The 15,839-nt window shown below is 41.4% G+C and overlaps 1 long non-coding RNA gene across 1 annotated transcript; it reads left to right on the top strand.

Moving 5' to 3' along the window:
• The first annotated feature begins 8,211 nt into the window (after positions 1–8,211).
• On the top strand, positions 8,212–13,006 carry LOC128089005 (uncharacterized). The gene is made up of 2 exons (XR_008210434.1): positions 8,212–10,536; positions 11,650–13,006. It is a non-coding gene; the product is annotated as an uncharacterized LOC128089005 (long non-coding RNA).
• The last annotated feature ends 2,833 nt before the right edge of the window (positions 13,007–15,839 follow it).

Genomic DNA, 15,839 nt, shown 5'->3' with positions numbered 1-15,839 from the left:
ATGTCCAAGCTGCAGCTCATTTCAGAAGTGTTGCTGAGCTCCTTAATGGTGCTTTGGGACAGCTTTTCCTTATCTGAAACCACTCATTAATGATACCAAGGGTCTAACTAACTTGCATTGCTTTCAAGTACCTGCATACCGAACAAACTCAATTACATGAACTTGATTTCTCTTCATTCTTTAGAGATAATTTGATAGGAAAATCTTGGAGTCAGCTAAAAGGATCCCATTCACCCCTGTGAGCCTAGGTGTTGCTTTCCACATTTCTTAGATAAGGACAGATTTCTGTGAATTGCAGTTATTCAGGATAAGACAGCTATTACACTCCCCAGTCTGGCTCCTATTGCATTGTAGACCTCAGTGTTTTTGCAACATTGTGTGTACCGCTGCTGACAGCACTTTGCTATATTCAAGATGAACCTTCTTTTGAGTGCAGTGATACCATGGTTTTCATATTGCTTTACCCCAGTCTATGCACATCTGACTGCTGTTGTGGGCCTTTCCCTGTACAGGTTTGATTTCACACACCTGTATCTACCTGTATTACATTGTACAAAACCTTTTGCTTGGAGAGTAATAAATGACTTTACCCCGGAAAGAACAGAAATATTCCTTCCTTCCTTCCCTCCTTCCTTCCTTCCTTCCTCCCTCACTTACTGCTTTGGCTTATTATTGAAATGCAGATCTCCTAGAGGTCTTATTTCAAGTGTTTCAAATATTCTCTACAATACTTGTCATTAATTTATGGTATTCCTATGTTGCCCACATTCTATTTATTATATGGAGCTGGCCTCAGTATGAGCCTTGAGAGATTGCCATCCAGGAGCATTAAAGAGGTTTAAATCCCTTAATGTTCAGTGCTTTAAAAAGTGTTTTATGATAAGGCAATTAAAAATGACTTGCTGCAGAAAGTAACAGGATCCCAGAGTGTGTTACAGGTATGGCTCAGCAGAAAAAGAGCACTATGTCCAATTTCTCCCCTTGGCCTCTGCTTATCTCATAAAAACTGTAACTTTCAAAAAATAAAGGAAGCAACCCAGATCTCTGCTGGGTTGAAGGATGATGTTTTGTTGCAGGGTGGAAAGTTGCAAGTTCTGAGAAAACAATGACCGTTGAAAGAGGTCCGTTCATGGTGCAGGAAATCTGATTTCTGGAGCCGTGTGTGCATGTGTGTTCTCACTTCACAACTGCTTCCAGATAATGGGGCTACCAACTCAGGCAGGAATGGTAGGGCTGTCATCCTTAGTCTAAAGTTCAGATCTTCTTTCTGCCTTGTTAGAGTTCGTTTGAGGTGTTTGTAGCAATGGTCATGGCGTTCTCTGTTTGGCTGCAACTCTGACTAAATGGAATAGAATGATGAAGGGAAATACGGAAGCTGGTATTCTCTGGGCAAATTTGCGTGCCAAATCCACCTTTAGCAGAAGAAAGATGTGGTTTTTCAGAACTCAGGAGAGCTGTACCCGCAAACACTACAGGCTTACATATTTGATGAGCTTGCGTTCCCCTTCTGTTGAATCAAAAACCTGGGCTAAGAAGGAATGTTCCATGTAGGGAGAAGAAGATGATAGAACGTGTTCCTTTCAAGGCTCGCTTGGGAAATGTCAGGTCTTTCTGAAGGCACCATTCAGCCATGGGCCTTTTTTGCCAAAAATGTAACAAGACAGGCAGCGCTGCAGAACTGAGTATTCTCCATGGATTTACTCATTGCCTGAACTAGACTGTGGCAATTGTCTTCATGATCATCAGCATATAGTTAAAAGGGAGCAGCTGACAAAGGTAAGGGAATACCAGTGAGTCTTTCCATTTTGAAAGATTTTCATGTAGTCCTTGCTCATCTCTATGTACTGAAGATTTATCACAGTCACAGATTCCATCTGTCTTTCATCATCACCATGGAATATTATTCCAAAAGCTATTAAGCTATTGCAAATGACCTTATCTGAGCCATGCTCTTTTTTCTGTTTTAACTTGAAATGCTTATTATGTATTCATTTCATGTATCTCTTATTTTTGCCTTGCTTCAAGCTGGAAGTCATTTTAAGAAAGCCATCCAAAAAATTCCCTATTTAGTATGTGTGTACATCTCAGTGTGAATTGTAGTGTATGCTATCTATCTGTGGTTCATCCTGTACTCCGTAATGTGGCAGTATGGCTGTACTCTTTCCAAAGCAGCATGCCTTTTCAGAAAGCACTTCACTGACAGCTGAAGTTGTTCCTGTTTTATTGAACTGTAAGGGGGATAAGAAATGCCACGTGGAAGAAGCAGCTATGCTGGCTGCTTCTCCTCTGTTGTCTGGGGGAACATCTGATAAGGTGCCCATCTTGTACCTATCTGTGGCTCCAGTGGAATGTGTGGCAAGGCAGAAGCAATAGACCTGAACTTTGCAGCTGGGAAGAAAGCCTACAAAATAAGGCAGTTATACACAGATTGAGATAAAAGTGACAGATGTGAATGATGAAGAAGTCTGTGTAATATCTGACCTTCTTCCTCAGAGAAGAGATTCACTGTCAGACAGGCTGCTTCAGACACTGATCTCATCACACAGCTGAAGCAATGACAGCTTTTGCTTACTGCTTAAAAGGAGACCTCCAGGGTAAATGCACAAACAGGTGTACAAGAAGAGTTAGCAGTTGTCACTCTTCCCAAATGCACTGTGATATGGGATGTGTTCAAGGTAACAGACTTGCTGGAGGGGCAGATTTACTTGCAGTGTTATAGGAGACCTGAGATATCAGTGCAGAACTTTACGATAAAACACCTTTAGTAAAATCTATTTAAGAGGTGAATCCTCCTAGTTTCTGATCTCCATGAAGTTTGTGACTCCCTAATAATGAAATTAAAATTTGTATTATTGAAAATCATATGTTTGGTTATTTTGATCCAGCTGGACTTTAGTTTTAATATTTACCTTCCTGCCTATTGGGGAACTTGAGTAATTTTAACCTGCTATGATATTGTGCAGCTCCTCCCTTTGACAGAGTGGTGTAGGCTGTTATCAGCTTGGCTGAGGGAGCTGGGATTGTTCGATCTGCTGAAGAGGAGGCTCAGGGGAGATCTTACAGCTCTCTCTAACTACCTGAAGGGAAGTTGCAGTGAGCTGGACTCAGCCTCTTCTCCCATGTAACCAGTGACACGACCAGAGGAAATGGCCTCAAGCTGCACCAGGGGAGATTCACGTTGGACGTTAGGAAATACTACTGCTCTGAAAGAGTGGTCAGGCACTGGAATGGGCTTCCCAGGAGGTGGTGGAGTCACCGACCCTGGAGGCAATCAAGGAATGTTTGGATTCTGTACTGAGGGACGTGGTTTAGTGAGAACTGTTGGTGATGATCTTGCAGGTCTTTTCCAACCTCGGTGATTCTCTGACAGCAGGAGAAACAGTTATTGCATATACTTTTTTCTATTCCACGTCACTTTGTATTTGGGCTGCTGCTTGGGATCTGCTCAGGAACACAGATTATCTTAGATACTTTTGATCTGTAAAGATGAAAATGGGAATGAAGATGGGGTGGATTTTAATATTAGCTATTGGGTGAATACCAAGGATGTAAAAAGGGATTTGAAATATTTGATGGATTGAGATAAAAAAAGACCTAGTGGAGATTGTAGTGATTGAATTGTCTTTCCTTCTTCATGTATCAAATTGGAAAGTGCTCTTCAATATCAAGCGAAGGGGACAAATTTCAATTAAATCATATCTCTACAGATTTTTTTCTGTTCTCATAAAAACATTGTACAGAAGACTGCAATATTGAAGAGGAAGAGTGAGATTCAATTTCCAGCCAACTACTTTGCCGAACATAGGTGTCCTTATGTTGGTGTCCACATGGGAGCTCAGGTCCCTGATGAAAGTTGAGGTGCTGCAGGGTGCTCCTTGCTTCCTGCTGCTGGTACAGACAAGTCTGGGTCTGGAGCTGCCTATCACATTCAGCAGTCCTGTATGTCCTGAACTGCTGAACAGTTCTGTGCACTTTTAAGGCCGTGCTGTTGGATAAGGTGATGAGAGCACTTGACCAGTATAGGACAATACAGGAACACAGGATTCAGTCTTGTCTTGAGACTTTGGAGAGAAGAAATAAAAGTCAGCTTCAAATAGGCCCAGAACTGGGAAAGGGTCTTCCATCCCAGGCAGATCCAGCTGATGAACTACTCAGCGCAGAGTTGTCTCACGCTCATAGTGAGGAAACATCAATAGGAGCAAAGCTGAAAGCCTCATGGTCAGGGGCTTTGCCCGAAAGAGAGTTAAATGTTAATCTGCTTAGTTTTACACAAATTACTTTGCTCCGAGTCCCCAGAGAATGCAAGATCCTGGCCAAAATGCAGTGCAAGGAACAGCTGTGCACTGTAGTGGAACCTATTTGACAGTAAATCTGGATTTCTCACCTGTAAGATGAAGCAGACAAATGCTCATAAAAGAAAGCACTTCAGAAATGTTTAAGATGTGTATATCATGGATGTGAAGTCAGAGAGCCCCATGACATCCAATTCTCCAAGTTTAACATTTGCGTAATTAGTCTCTAGACTAATGTTACTAGAATGCCAACGATAATAATTACAGATCGGTACTAGTACTAATGAGGCAACCAGGTGATTCAGTTCATCAGCTGGAAGCTACTCTTCTGTCAGAGGTGGGTTGTATGCTGCCTGTAAGAAAAGAATGTATATTAAGCTGGCTAGTTTAACCAGAACATCAGTGATTAAACAGATGCTCTTCAAGGTTTCTTTGAGTAGATGTGTGAGTGGGAGATACACATGAGCACAGAAATCTTTTAAGGATACGAAGAATATATTAAAATTCCACATGTACAAAGCTAAGTATAACTGAATTGTTGTATCTAGTGTTTTCTGTTCTCACCTCAGGACCAACTGCAAGTAGAGTTCAGTATTTCACTGCTAACTGTAATGTCAGAACCTTGAGAAACAGATGAGGACTCAACAAATCAATCAACAGAATTATGCTCTCCTTTTAATATAGCTGTCCCTCCTTTGTATAATCAATAGATATCAAGATGTTATAATCACAATATAATCAAGAGAGTTAGGCAAAATAGACAACGATCACAAAAAGAGAATAGGTGGAAGAGCTTACCCTTTGGCTGAGCTCACCACAAAACACCAAGAGAGGTGATCTCCAGAAGAGATCCTTCCCCTCTGGTAGCCAGCTCTTAAATAGGTCTAGGAGGGGTGGAGCCAGGCAGCACAGGTGAATTGCCTTCACCTGTGCTCCTCTGGCTGACTCATGGCTCGCCTCAGGTGATTAATCAGAGGTTCAGGCCGTGACTCAGCAGTTCCCATACATTCCACCCCTTCACGGCATGAACCAATGATCAGGTTAACAAAAGGGTAAGCTTTCCCTAATACAGAGATCCAGTATATCGCAACGCTTATACAACTTTATTGCGACGTGTGTTGGTACAATTCAAGACAAGTGATGATTAGTGGATGTCTATATTCTTCTATGGGCCAGTGCTCGATGATGTGACTGGAGGCATGAGGCCCTGAGGTGCAGGTCCGTTCTATGTTCCATCAGTCCCATGCAGACCATCACCGGGTGTTGTACATGATCTGACAGCAACACTGGAACACTTGATGGCATTTTGTTCCTTCCGGTGGTCCTGAAGGCTCACGGACTCATGGGGAGGAATACAGATGTTTCAGAGGTACCACTAGGGGAAGGTCTGCTCTCCAGGGCAAGATACAGGCCATATTTCTATCCTGGGTCAACACTTCCGCTTGTACTGGGGCACGTCCTGGCTGCCTGTACCACACCTTTTGGCCGGATATCTGTGCTGCATAACGATATCAGGCACCAAAGGAGGTGTCCTGATCTGCCACAGGGACACAATGGGGGTCCCTTTAGCAATAAAGATCGGAGTGTTGACCACAATATCAGTAGGCCATGTACCTATTACTGGAGGGACTACTGAGCCTCCCACCTCCAATAGTCTCCCCCAAGGTGCAAGTAGGCCACATCACTTGGGTCCTACCTGCACCTTCCAGGACCATTTCATTTTATGGGTACCCGGCTCTAAATTCTCAGGGGCAGGGAGCAGAAGATTATTTTCGTTACCAATCTGGGGTCTTACCTGATGATCAGTGCCCGTAATTTGGATCCTAAGCGGGGTGACCCATGTTGTCTGCAACATTCTCAGGGCATTGGGTCTGCCGTCTCGAGGTCTTTCATTCAGGTCCCGCAGGGTTTCATACAGTCTTTTTGTCCACCCCTGCAAGGACTGGAAGTCTGTCTTCAGGGCAGCCTTAAGAATACCGTTATAATGTTCGATGAGGCCTGCCCCAGTTGGATTATATGGCAGATGGAATTGCCATTCGATGTTATTTTCTTCTGGCCAGCGCTGTATCGTTGCACCAGTAAAATGAGTCCCTTGGTCACTCTTGATGACTTGAGGTGTCCCGTAGGCAGACATCAGTTTAGTGAGTGCCTTGATGGTATATGCCTGGTTTGCTTTCAGTACTGGATAGGCCTGCAGTAGCCCACTTGCAGTGTCGACACAGGTCAGGGTGTATCTTGCCCCTTCAGAATGAGGAAGGGGCCCAATGTAATCGACCTGCCATCGCTGGAGAGGATTGTGTCCCCTAGCAAGATGGGCTGTTGTTTCGGGCAACGATCTCGGTCTCATCTTGGAGCAAGCGTCGCAATCCTGGCATGCCTGGATGATATCAGATAGTTGTATGGGCAGTCCCCATGCTTTAGGCAGCTGCCCACATTGTCTTTTATCCAGCATGCCATAGCTTCTGATGTAACCAGCGGGTGATGTTCTCAGATGGTGAATTCTCAATCCATCGAACTCGGGCCAGCGTGTCAGCTTCATCGTTTCCCGGTGACTGTAGGGGCTGATGACCAGAAACGTGGTAGACACATACAGTCCTGTGTTTGACCGTATTCCATATATCTAACTACATGTCTTTGCCCCAAATCGGTCGGGCGTGGATAGTCCATTCCTGGGTGGCCCACTGTGCAATCCAAAGAGTGAACCCCCGGTACACAGCCCAACTATCTGTGCAGATGTTCAGGATACCATCACCGGGTTCCTTGGTTATAACCATCCACACGGCTCGCAGTTCTGCCCATTGGCTGCTCTGACCATCCCCCTCATCGAACCAGATTGTCTCGGTGGAAGGATGGTATGCTTATTGCTCTCCACTTGCTCGGGTTGCCCTTGCTGGACCCATCTGTGTAGCAGGCATCTTCAGGGATAGGATATTTTCCCACCTGAACGGGACTCTTCTCTGGTAGAGCGACCAGTATTTCTTTTGGTGCATCACTGTGATATGTAACTAGGCCTAGGATCTTCTGGAGTTCTTCTTTCAAGGGTGATGAAGACAGACTGCTCCTTTGGCTGAGATAGGCAACCCATCGTGCCACTGTTTGTGCTTGGGCCACCCCTGCCTTAGGAAGGTGGGTCAGATCTTTCACCCACCCCTGCATTGGCAGAGTGGTCTTGACTATAACTGCAGCTGTTTGAGTTATTGGCTCTACTGCCTGTAATGCCGAATAGGCAGCCAATAACTATTTTTCAATCATACTGTATCTTTCTTCTGCTCTGTGCCAAATCTGAGACCAGAAACGAATGGGGGTCCGAACAGAGCTCTGGCGTTGCCACAGGCCCCAATCAAAGCCGTCTTGAGTAACATGAACGTCCAACTCGGCTGGGAGGGTAGGATCGAATATACCCAATGCCTGAGCTTGTTTAACTGCCAGTTTTGCTTGTTGGAAAGCATCCTATTCGGTTTTCCCCCAGTCCCATAGCTGCCCGTTTTTTGTGAGTCTGTATAGTGGCCTTAGCAGCTGCGCTAGGTGAGGTATAAAGGAACGCCAATAACCCAATATACGAGTGCAATATATATACTGCAATTATATGTAGAGCTTTTGAAATGGGTCCAGAGGAGGGCCATGAAGGCAATCAGAGGGGTGGAGCACCACTCCTACAAAGAAAGGCTGAGGGAGCTTGGCTTGTTCAACCCGGAGAAGAATAGGCTGAGGGCAGACTTTGTTGTGGCCTTCCAATACTTACATGGAGCTTATTAGCAGGAGTGGAAGTCAAATTTCACATGGATGAACAGTGATAGAGCAATGGGGAACAGTTTTAAACTAAAAGAAGGGAGGTTCATATTAGATGTCAGGCAACTATTTCATTGAGAGAGTGGTGAGCTGCTGGAACAGCCTGCCCAGAAAAGTTTTTTTTTTTACACTCCATTAATTGAAGATACTTGAAGTTGAACTGGAAAAGCAGTACATACAAGATTTATTGTTCCCAATGGAATCTTAGTCCTGCTGCCTTTTATATCCATTCTGATATCACTGAATCAACCTGAAGTCCTATGGATAAAAGAAGGAATTATTTTAGATTTTCCCAAGGCTCAGCCTTCATCACAGTGTAAGATATCCAGTTGTATCACCACCATCCCTGCAACTCTCTTCCTACTCTCAAGTTTACTGGATTTCTTGTTATTTATTGATTTCCAACTTCCAAGGTCTGCGTAAGATACCTTACTGGTTAAGCTCTGTACTGATCTCTCTCTTTTTTTATTATTATTATTCTTTTTTATTTTTTTCTTCTGTAAATTAATGTTAGTTAGTGATTGCTACTTGGGTCACTATCATCTTCTGCTCTCTCATCCCAAGTGTATTATAAGAATGAAAAACTATTTATGGTTGAACTGTACTAACTCTGTCTTCCTTTACTGCACTTACCTGAAGTGCTCTGAAAGAACTCAATGAAGGACAGGGAAGTATTTTCAAATTATAGCTGTGAGTGATGACCAGAGAATAAGAAACCTCCGACCTGAAATTAGAGGAGCTGTTGACACTGGCTACAATTCTGAATAGTAGTTCAAAGCCAAAGAAGAAACAATAATATAATGTCATTCACTGGAGAAAAAAAAAAAAAAAAAAAAAATCCACTGTTAGATTTTTAGCAAATACACAAGTATATATGATTACAGAGAGGAAAAAAAAAGGATTTTTGGAACTGTGTCTAAGTTTGAATAAAATGCTTTTATGTTTTTACAAAATTATTTTAAAGGATGATTGTTGATCTGCTGAAGCCTTCTTGATTCTACATTTTTCTCGGTTTCAATTATAAAAACTGTAATTGTATATTCTGAACCTAGAAGAGAAAATCTAGAAGGATATTCTGATTTCTTCTAACCATCTGTTGAAAAACGTCATGAGCACTTGTTTATCTGCACTTCTGTAAGTTCTCAACATTGATTGTATTTTATTTTCTGTATCTAATTACTCTTCAGAATGATATGTTTATACTACTGGAAAACTTCTATTTTAGAGTGGAATTATGCATACAGTATTCATATGGATCTGATCAGAACTGAATAATGCAGGTATTTTTATAGGTACATCTTCTGAAAGGAAAAAAGTGTCATAATATATTTAAAAACCCACCACCTTTCAAGAAATAATTATAGCATCTTTTGTGAGCTGGAAGTTCAATATGAATATTCATTAAAAATAATGATGATATCCTGACTGTCTTGTGGGAATATTACTGTAGCATCAGAAATTCCTCCTGAATTCTTCAACTGAGTTTATGCTGCCATATTTATTCTCAAATTCTGGAAATCTTGTGAAGGCAAGATGCAAGTGAGATTTCCAGTATATGCAGAACTGCATCCCAGCCTTATATATGGTAAGTGCAACATTTGCTATGTTGAATTATTATTGTTGTTATAATTACTGTTGTTGTTGTTGTTGTTGTTGTTGTCATTGTTACTGTTATTAGGTTGCTTGTTTTAGTGAAGACATAAAGTGAAACAGGTAAGTAAGACAGGGATCTCCTGGAAGGAGTCCAGTGGAGGGCCATAAAGGTGATAAAAAACTTGAAGCACCTTCCTTATGAGGAAAGGTTGAGCGACCTAGGGCTGTTCAGCCTTGAGAAAAAAAGACTCAGGGGGGATCTGGTCAGTGCCTATAAATATCTAAGGTGAGGAAAGCAAACAGACAAGGCTAGGCTCTTTTCAACAGTGCTTGGTGATAAAACAAGGGGAGATGGCCACAAACTGAAGCACAGGATGTTCCACACACATGAGCATAAGAACTTCTTGACAGTAAGGGTAGTGGAGCACTGGAACAGGCTGCCCAGAGAGTCTGTGGAGTCTCCTTCTCTGGAAATGTCAAGACACACCTTGATGCCTAGCTGTGCAACCTGGTCAAGGGAGCATGCTTTGGTAGGGAAGTTGGACTAGATCATCTCTAGAGGTTCCTTCCAGACCCTACAGTTCTGTGACTCTGTGAAATATGTGAGTTGGAGTTACGATAACAGAAAGAGTTAGTGTTAGTTTTCTTAAGATCAAATACAAAAATAAAGGGAGGTTGAGAACATCATTTTCCTAATATTACTTTTCTCTGTTTAAAGGAATGGTAAATGTATATGCAAATGTTCTTATACTGAGTCTTTGCTGAACATTTGAGCTACTTAATACAAGTGCTGAATTTGGTTTCTTCTTCACAGAAAATTTCCCTATACTGACATATAAGAATGCATTACTCAATGTAACAAGTACAGTAGTCGTTGTGTAACTCTTCACTTGAATTAGTAGAGCTTGCTCAGATTCAATGATTACTTGATATTTAACTAGCTTAAACAGAACTGAGATAACAGGAAAAAAGAGAGCATGAAGTCACCAGAATTATCTAGCTGTGATTAGAAAAGATACTTGCTTACATTCCTGAAGTCATCCCTTCATTTTCATGTTTACTGTCACTCTTTAATTGTTTTTTAATGTTTCTTTGAACAGTATTAAAATGAATGGAAGTCAAAGTCCAGTTTTAACGCTTCGCAAGACGTTGTGTTGCATCATGTATGCATCATGTATTATATATGTATTAAATTTCTCCAAGCTTGCCTAAAGATTTACTAACTGTACTTTGAGGTACATTTTGTATCACAGCAATTTAAAAAAATAAATAGAAATTGTCTATTATGCTGTATTAGTGGATGTAGAAATACGAGTTCATACCTTTCATTGAACTGTTTTAAAAACCTACTTCCATTATTCAGGGGACAAATGGCCACTTAAGTTCTACCAAGATCATTCTACCATCCAATGTTCAACCTGCATGAAGTCTAATTATCCATGCAGCTAGAGAAATGTGAAAAAGCTGCAGCACAGGTCTTCTACATAACCTACTTTGCAGTATTTACAATAACATGGACTAAAACATTAGATTGGTACTCATGTAAAGTTTAATGTTCATCGTAGTGTCTCTGCACTTGACAGTAGCTAAGTAAGCCCATACATCTATTGTATTTCTTTCATGCTGCCCATGTGTCCAGCCTCTGTGCCCATCAGCAGTAATGGTCCTCAGTGCTATTACTGTAATTCAAAGGCATTAACCAGAAATTAAATGCGTATTAGTTGTATAGTATGAAATTATGTTAGCTGATGTGTTAAAGGCTGCAAACCACAATCTCAATAGCATTTTACAAGTACCAATGTGACAGATAAGAAACATAAGAATAGGTCTTTAGAAATATTGTGCCTGAAAACAATTCTGAAAGCACACTGATATTTTGAAAGCATTGTTGGCTATCTGTCATCATGGACTATCAGTAACTGACTGTCCTCAAATTCCAGGCGGCTTGTCTAATCATCTCCTGGCTTACTTACAGATTTCAAATGCTCACCATTCCTGATACAAGCCATTGGCTTTCTTGGCTACCTGGGCACACTGCTGGCTCATATTCAGCCAACTGTCCATCAGCACACCAAGGTCCCTTTCTGTCAGGCGGTTTTCCAGCCACTCCTCCCTAAGCCTGGGGTTGCCTGGGGTTGTTGTGGTCAAAATGCCAGACCTGACACTTGATTCTATTGAAACTCATACAGTTTACTTTGGCTCATCGATTCAGGTCCCTCTGTAATGCCTTTCCTCCCTCTGGCAGAACAACACTCCCTACCAACTTGGTGTTATCGGCAAACTTACTGAGGGTGCACTCATCCCCTCATCAAGATCATTAATCAGGATGTTAAACAGAAGCGGCCCTAGAACAGAGCCCTGGGGGACAATGCTCGTGACTGGCCTCCAACTGGATTTAACTCCACTGACCACAACTCTTTGAGTTCTGCCATCCAGCCAATGTTTCATCCAGCAGAGCGAATGCCCATCCAAACCACGGCAGCCAGCTTCTCCACGAGGATGCTGTGGCAGGCAGTGTCAAAGACTTTACTGAAGACCACATCAACAGCCTTACCTTCATCCACTAAGCAGGTCACCCTGTCATAGAATGAAATCAGATTTGTCAGACAGGATCTTCCATTCATAGACCCATACTGTCTGGGCCTGATCCCATGGCTGACCTTTAATTGATCCATGGTGGCTCCCAAGATTGTCCGTTTCACAACCTTCCATGGCACCAAGGTGAGACTGATAGGTCTGTAGCTACCAGAATCATCTTCCTGGCCCTTTCTGAAGATGGTCTTCATATCTTCCAGTCTCCAGTCCACCTGGACATTCCCAGTTAGCCAGGACTGTTGAAGGATGATGGAGTGTGGTTTGGCAACCACATCCACCACATCCCTTAGCACTCCAGGATGCAATCCATCTGGCACCAAGGAGTTGTGAGTGTCCACGTTTCAGAGCAGTGTCCAGCTTTTTCCTTTTCCTTTTCCTTTTCCTTTTCCTTTTCCTTTTCCTTTTCCTTTTCCTTTTCCTTTTCCTTTTCCTTTTCCTTTTCCTTTTCCTTGAACTAGGTCATTATTGGAAAGATTGTTGGTTTTTTGTTGTTTTTTTTTTTAAGGATGATATTTTATTTCTATTCAGTGTGTAAGCAATCAGAAATGTTTTACTAGTGAAAAGATAGAGCACATTATTTGGAATTGATAGCTAATTTATTTTATTATGATTACCTGGAATAACTTTTGCCACAAGATTTTAATTTACATTTCTCTAATACTACTGATTTAAAGGTGACTTTAACATTCCTCAGCAGTAGCTCTTTGTGAACAATAAATCTATTTTCTCTAACAGCAGCATAGTGTCTTAGTCTCCTACGTGAATGAGGTTGTAAACCAAAGTCCTATAGAAATATATCTATGCAAAGATCATTCCCCGTGTAGTATTTTTACAGCACTAATAGTAACTGTATAATTCATATGGTATGGTCTACTCCAGTCTTGGATAAAAGAGCTACATATTTTAATTTAAGTGAATGATTTTGTTAGGTATCACAAGTTCAATCCCTGCTGGTGTTACGCTGCCATTATGTCTAAAATGTACTGTAAGCTATTTCTGTTTGTGTGTATGAACTGAGCAAAGAACAGTAGTAATGTGCTCAGTGTCAGTGCATAAAAAAAAAAAAAAAAAAAGAGCAGGTAACTGTCAAAATGTTAGCTGAATACACTGAACACTAATACACCTGTATAGATGTATGTATATATACAGGTATGTAATATACCTGTAATGGAATACTGTTGAATCCTCTATTGTCACACCACCAGCATCGGCCTCTGATATTGTGGATGAATATAATCAATTAGGAGACGTTACTGTTGAAGCAGACCTCATACATACACATTGAATCAGCTGTACAATTTTCTCTTCAGAGGCCTAATTTGCTTAGGCAATCAACACCATCAGTAAGAACATCTATTGTATAATGCACCAAGATCTACCTGACTTCCTAGTAATCGAGGTGCTGAGACTGTAACTTGTCAACTTAATCAATGTATATTGATTTTATAATGCTTTTGCCACAGTGTATTTGGTGTGTTGATTTTATGGCCACCAGACACTCACTCAGCCTCTCTCTCACTCCCCCTCCACAGAAAGCCAGAGAGAGAGGGGAAAGCCCATGGGAATATTACCTCAGAAGTAAAACAAATTTGACTTAGGGAAAATAAATTTCATTTATTCATCCCATTCCCCTGCTCAGCAGGTCTTCCTCACCCCTCCGTTTCTGACTCCTTCATCTGTCGAAGAGTAGCTCCTCTCCGCTTTCCCTTCCTCCTCACACCTCTCCCTGATCCAGCATACGCTCTTCAGGAGCTGCAGGGTGAGCGTTGCTGGGGGCACATAGCACCTTCTCCATGACCTTCTTACAAGGTGTTCCCACTCTTTTCTGCCATCTTTCTTCTGAGCTCCACTCCCTCTGAGCTGCCTGCTCATTGGATAATGGGTCCTGTGGGGCAGTAGGCGGGAGTAGCAGTAGGCTGGAACTAGTTGTGTCTAGCACCCCAGTTTCATACCACACATCAGCATTATGGCAGTCCTTTCCACAACTGGACACCTGCACTCAGTGCAATACTCTTGTGATCAGAAAGAGCAAAATCAGAATCATTTTAAACAGCCTAAATTTTCAAAGCACTCACTGAACTGTACATAAGCTTTATTTGAGAAGCCCCTTATGCAAAAAGCCACTTTTTCTAGGGGATGAGCACATAAACTTTCTCTCAAGACAGTTTAATAAAAGGTTTATCTTAGTGCAAGTTAAAAGATTTTCAATGAAGTTGTTTTGGAGGTTATTCTTCTTACCAGACACTGGCATGAAGATGTTGATTGGCTTTTTACTGTGTAGCTTACTGTGAAGATACTAGGTGGGAGCCTGCTCAGTATCTTTCTTTGTATTCATTTTGCAGTGTCATTAGGGGACATACAGCACCATGTATCTTTAACCTTTCTCAGCCACCAGCCATTTTTTTTCTTCATGAATTTTCAGTTATTCTCAAAGTATTTGGAGCACATAGTAATGGGAATGTCTGATAGCTTTTTATCCAACGGTTGTTTAACCCATAGTGAAATCACTTATCTACATGAATGTTGTTACTAGATGATGTCGCATATTAACAGGAGTAAAAGGTAAAAACATGAGTAGAGTGCAAGATATTTCATGATAAAATCAGCAAACATTCCAGGCATAGCAATTATAACCTGATTATTCTATGGAAACACGAAAATATGCATGAAACATATATATATATATACGTGAAACAATTCTATTAAGCATGTTAAAATAACTGAAAGTAGATTTGTCCCAAGAAAACATATGTAACTAAGCTTCTGCTTGGCTTTAAGATGCACACACATTATTTCTCTGACTTGCAAAGACAAGCATGTGTGATACTTTACTGAGTACTGAGTTATTTCAGCTTTCTGGGAGCTGTATACTAATGCCGTGTCATCAGAAAACTTCTGAAATGAGGGTTTGATACTCCGACATCAGTAAACAGCATAGTGCTACTGATCTGTAACTTCTCAGCAGCAAAATGGAGAAACCCATGTAATCGATTCAGTGTCTGTGAGGAGAAGCAACACCTTTTAATACACCACCTCAGAGAGCTGGAAGAAAAAATAGACAAATTTTATTTTACCTGCTTCATCGAAGTACATACAATGGCATTTGTTTGAGAGAAGAATGAACTCCTTTATATTGCAGATGGAAGGACAGAACCTGCCTGTACAAATCTACATGAATACATGGCAGAATACCTTCCTTAGCCATGAGCGGATAACTCTTTTCTTAAAAGCGCAACTTTTGACACTCTTGACAGCAATACTTGAAATGCAGTTTGTGAGTCTTGGAAAAGGAAGGCAGACAGAAAAAAGACACCATGTAGTCTGGATTTGATTAACATTAGCCTGTTGCTCTCAGTTGGTTGCAGAACTTAACTTCTACAATGACAGGGGGCGTCATTGACACTTTGCATCATATCTCTTTGAAATTCTAGGCCCCTTTCAGTCAAATCTGGCAGAGAGGAAAGAGTTTTTAAAATGTTACGTTTTTTATTCATTGAAGATGATAATGATCCAGTTGTAGCAATAACATATTTCTATTTGAAAAGTGAGTCATAGTGCTATTCGCCAAGA

The sequence above is a fragment of the Tympanuchus pallidicinctus genome, unplaced genomic scaffold, assembly GCF_026119805.1.
Source record: "Tympanuchus pallidicinctus isolate F22 unplaced genomic scaffold, pur_lepc_1.0 scaffold1, whole genome shotgun sequence".
NCBI classification, from domain to species: Eukaryota; Metazoa; Chordata; class Aves; order Galliformes; family Phasianidae; genus Tympanuchus; species Tympanuchus pallidicinctus.
The sequence above is the reverse complement of the archived record's forward strand: the minus strand, read 5'-3'. Positions and strand labels throughout refer to the sequence as shown.